Below are 6,011 nucleotides of genomic sequence, written 5' to 3' on the forward strand. Positions count from 1 at the left end.
TTTAAAGAAATTATGACTGTGCTATTGCGTTGCATAAATGCGTAGAATCCTCTGTTATGCGAGAAAACTTCCCTTAAAGAATTTCGAACTACGAAAGGGAAGAAAAGAACAGAAAATCTCACACAATTTTTTTTCATACATGATAATATAATTTTATATTACAATAATAAGTAAAAGATAGTTTATTTATATAATCATATATTTATAAATGACACATAATTTTATACATAAAAAATACTCACATATACATTTTCTTCGTCTTGCATAATCTTTGCCCATATTGTATGTGTAGAAAAAGTAATGAAAAGAATTTAAAAAATAATTTTTGCACTGTCTTGGGTTAGGTCCACCAATAATCGAGGTATTCATTTTTCAAATTATGCGAATGAGAGTGCGCCATAACTGATATATGATAAGCTTTCATTAATTTACTGTTCGCAATTACGATAGAAATTAATTAGATTATTTCCAGATTCCATACGTTAATATCTCTCGATTATTGGTGGACCTAACCCAAGACAATATTGGACTTTTATGTTCATCTCGATCCCTTCTACCTTTTTACGAGCGTTGACTCACACGTTTTGGGACACCCTGTATATGTCACTATAGCGTAGTTTTATAATCGTTTTCCTAGGCAATGCGCGGTCCAATAGAATATGGTCTAAGTTTATTTCTATCCTGGGGAGAAAAATAGACGACTCTGATTGATTGATTCTCTTATGCGTCATGCACTATGCGTTATGCAAAAGTCTGTGCGGCGACCCTAAGGCTTGGTTGCATAAACAAACATCATTTTAACTTTAAGTGAAACTTAAATACACTGGAACCCCGCGTTAGCGGACTGTTCGGGGCTTTGGTCCGCTAACGCGGGGTTATTTCCTATTGCTTGGTTTCACTCCTACTCCGTGAAATACGCGACTGCATTGCTCATTGCTATCCCCACACACGCTACTCATGTGGGCCGAGTGCATATGGAGGGGATAGTTTCCGCTAACGCGGAGTACGCTAACGCGGGGTTCCAGTGTATGTGTCTGTCTTCATTTATTTAGAGAGAAAGATAATGACAGACATATTCTTAAGTCTTGCTTAAAACCAAAACAATATTGGTGCAATCAGGCCTAAGGGCTCAGCAAAAAATGTAGTATGCATTTAATAATATTTTTCTGTCACATAATCAATGCATTAGAAAAATAACAATTCTCGTGCACTCGTACAAGGCTGCACCACGTTTTAATTTACCCCGACATTCACCTCGTTGCACGCTTTTGTCGAACGCGTAGGCAATGATTATAGTATGTATTTTTTAAGATTGCTTTTTATATGTGTGACAAAATTAATATAAACACTGCGTTTAACTGGTTTCAAGACTGACAAAAGTGTCGGTGTACAGAGTTCATATATGAAGTGAGAATATTAGAAAAATTATTATTCAGCATCAAGATTTATTGCAGGCCAAATAAGCAATTTTATATCTTTATCCTTGTGTTTAACATTTATCGGTCAAACATTTAACTTATTATTGTAATAAGTATTATTTAACTAGTTAAACCAGAAAATTGCAAGAATTTTATAAGATATCACGTAGCGCGATAATGCTTGTTTTGTGATCTCGAAAAATACCAAGCGATGCAATCGCATTTATTTTTTCTCTAAATTACAATAAGTAAGAACTCAACAAAGTCAATGAAAATATATTGACTTTCAATAATATACTTATAATTATTTATTGATTATCAATAATCTATGAAATAAATACAGTAATCTTTCAGTGATAATAGAGATTAATTCTGAAATCGAAATCACTGAAAGACAGTGAATACTCATTATCACAGCTATAAATATACTATTGCAAATCAAATACACATCAAATAATATGATTACTATTTCGAGAGTATCAGCTAAAAGTTCGACATTTAAACTTCTAAGACTGCGAATTTCTTAGGTTTATTGTATTTTTTTTCTAATCAGCAACAAAACATTTTGATCATAAATACTTGAGTCCTTCATCAACGATGAAAACAATAAAAAAGTTGGCTTATAATGACTTGCAGCAAAAATAATGTTATTGTGCTACAATTTTAGATAAATAACTTTTAAATAAGTGCAGCCAAATAAACTTTGTACGAATATTTATTAAAATATTGTTATGTATGAGTGTATGTAAAAATGTTATTTGAATTATAATGCTATTTCTTTATTGAATTTTTAAATGTATAATGCAAATTTCATGTTTTTATCAGTAATATAATACAATGTAACATTTAGTTTTCGAGAAATAAAAAATGCCACTTAAGGAAACCTATATTAGTATTAATGCAATCTTTCTTTGTCTATTATAAATTTAGAGAAAAATTACTATAATTTTATATTTTATGGTAATTACTATATTCTATATGTATATATATAAAGAGAAGTATAAAAGAACATTTTTGTTAAGAGCAATTTATAAAATTTTATAAGTAAGAAGTGAAAAACTTGCTTAATAAGTTAATAAGTTAATAAGTTAATAAAGTTAAAATTTTAACTTTAATAATTTTAATTTTAATTTTAAACAATTAATAATTAATACATAAAACTTTTTTACCTCTATTATTATTAACCCTTGGATGCCGCATCTCTACCCAATTACACGGTGGCTACACAGGTGCAATTTGGGATTTTGGACTTTTAATTTTAATAACTTTATATGTAATTAAATCAAATCAAACTCAATTATATATACACTTCATAGGGATAACATTTCCCACAAAATCCAATAGAAATACTTGTAGAAGTAAAAAATATCATTAACAAAAAGAAATCGCGATTTTCAAAATAAGATTTTCAAAATTTTTAAGATTTCAAAAGGTTTGTTCCAAATCGCACCCGTGTGATCTCCAGGAGTTAATGTATAGAAAAATGTAAAATATTATAATATAAATAGATAATAGATAAGTTTTTTAAAATAAGTCCTCAAAATATTAAATAAAGCTTACAACTTTGTTCTTGTATTATGTATTATGTATTTAGAGAGAAATTGCTGCATATAACTTACAAATGAATGATTTAAAGATGAGTTTTTTGTTTCCTAAAAATTTAATTTATTTATTTTTGTGAAAAACTTTTCAATTGTATATTTACATTAGCATTTTTTTAAAGAAATATTTCAAATTTGTCGTAAAATGAGAAATAATAAAAATAAAATAAATATTTCTATATATAACAAACCTTTTTTTTTTTGAAGAACACGCATATCATGTTTCTGTACAACATATTCCTGTCTCTTGATGCGTTAACGTGCATATCACGACATTCTCAACGAGCACTAACACGTTCACAGAGTGCAAGGACCGTCCGGATGCGTGTTGCAGCCGCATGGTTACTAGGCAGAAACACTCCGACCCCCTCTTCGCCCCGATGCAAATGCGCTCTCGACACCCGATGGACTCTCCGCTAGGCGTGTAGGCGAGAAAGACGTCCATCCTCTTTTGCAGAACCACTCTGAACTGCTAAGAGTAGCGTCGGTGTCCTCTTGCTACAGGGAAAAGTCCGAGAATGGATATGCTCGCGTTTCATGGAACCTGTCCATTGACGCTTATGTATGCACGAAACGTTAAATTGCATGCAGCTATATTTTTCATAATTCTTTTCAAAAAAGCAATAAAATTTTCTGAATAAAAAACCCAATAGGAAATAACAAATAGTTTTATACTTTATTGAAATTTTATCTAATTTTATTTTAATAAAGTTATTATTTTACATGAATGAATCGACTTGAGCTACTTAGTAATGTAATTAATCGATTTTTCTTTTTCTTTTTTAACAATATTTGTTGTTATTTTTATTAAATAATTAAATACTAATCTAAATGTGTACATTTTTTTATAAAACTTGCCAAGTTGAATTCAATCTAAAAATTACGATTTACTTTTACATATGAAGAGTCTACGGGAAAAACGAGGGTTGCCAATTTTTGAAAATTTTGAGTTAAATCTGATGTATACTTCTAAGTGTGCTATTTTATATTAGTTAAATTATATTCCAAATACAGTCTTTTTTTTGTTCTTTACATTTTTACAAAAAAGGTCAACAAAAATATGGTTTACGAGTAGACTAAATTTCTTGACAAATTCTATAAAATTAAATGTCTATGTGCGACCCGACCAATAAAAGAATTAAATTACTCTTTGAAATAGAATCTCAGTTTTTGTTGAAGCAAAGAACTACGTACTACGGTCATTGGAATAAAATAGTTGTAATAAAACCACCAATTTATCATAAACAACAACAAGGCAAATTAACTTACTTTTGATGAAATACAATATATGTAAGAAACATGACTTATATTAATTTATTGCTAAGATTATAAAAATTTGTCATTCATATATTATGTATAAGCATAAACATTTTCTTTTTTTAGCACCTTTGCCGATATCTGTTGAAAAATTTAATGATCTACAAGATTTAAAAGTTTTTTGTAACGAAAAAGCACACAATTTCTTTTCTCAGCTTTCAAAATTATCTTCTATAAATAAAAGAAAAAGGCAAAAATATTTTTTCTGAATTCGATGATACTGCATTTTCCGCTGTGGTTCGAAAAAAGCAAAAAAAATAAAAACAAAACTTAGAAGAAAAAAACATTGGAGCAGTTTTACTGACATTCCCCCTTTTTACAAAAAAAATTGTACAGTCTATTTCGTTTTTTTTTTTTAGAAGTATATATTATGTTAATCACCGTTTGAAAATAATTATTCCAAAAGATGTAGAAATAAGCTATCAAAAAATGTTGAATTTGTTTCTTCTTGTTTAATTGTGTATGAATAGCAATAGATTGAAAAATTAATTCGCATTTTCTGGAAAATTAGAAATTTTGACAACTACTCCTTTTTCCCATGGATCCTTCATATATGATTAGAAATGATAGACAATTTATATGTGCAGTGTAAAATTGATTAATTAGTTATACAGGGTGTCCTGTAAACCTTCTGTCAACGTTTACAAACAAGTAAGAGTGCATTAAACTGAACAAAAAAGTCCTTTACCGTTTTGCAATTTTCGCAATAGTTAATAAATTGTTGATTACACAGGCACACACAAAAAGTGGTTGGTCCGGCGGACCAGACTAGTCAATCCTTATGTATTTTGACTCGCTGAATTCAAATCCAAGGTCAAAATTGCTTAGTTGGCTCATTTTTTCCTAATTTAAAAAAAACACCACTTTTTTGTGTATCTGTGTAATCAATAGCTTATTAACTTGCTAATATTGCAAAAATTGCAAAACGGTAAAAGACTTTTCTGTTCAGTTTAATGCGCTCTACCTGCTTGTAAACGTTGACAAAAGATTTACAGAACACCCTGTGTATATAAAAATATAAAATAAAATTTATTACATAATATAACAGGAAAAAATAAACAGAAAACATAAAAGAATAAATCAATTACGACAAAACGGTTAAATAGACGTTATATTTAAAAAATTTTATTTTAAAAATAATCACTAAAAGATTAAAAAAGGGTAAGGAAGTTATACATATATATCTTTAATACAATAGCTTTCAGCATTGCCAAATTATAAACAATTATAAACAATAATTATAAACAATAATCAGAATTTAAACAATAAAAATAATTTATTATTTATAAATATTTCTTTATAATATTAATAAATATAAATAAAAATACAATTTAATACTTATATAAATTTAAGTAAATTTACATATTACATAAATACTGATATAAAAAAGGAACTGAAAAGAATTGTTTACATTTTATAATAATGATTTAAATATATTAACAAAAGTACCCCCCCTTTTCAGTATAACATCATTTTTAACCCTTCGTAGTCATATGAAGTTCAGTATATCTATTCCAAAAAGTTTAGCGTTCCATATTTGAGTTATTTGGAAATTAGACCATTTTTTCTCATGTTAAAATAAAATTTTCACATTCATTATTAAACAATATTTTACAACATTATTTCTAATTTAAGAAGTATTTTCTTTTTGTCAAAATAATTAAAAATAATAATA

Source organism: Monomorium pharaonis, chromosome 8 (genome assembly GCF_013373865.1).
Source record: "Monomorium pharaonis isolate MP-MQ-018 chromosome 8, ASM1337386v2, whole genome shotgun sequence".
Lineage (NCBI taxonomy): Eukaryota > Metazoa > Arthropoda > Insecta > Hymenoptera > Formicidae > Monomorium > Monomorium pharaonis.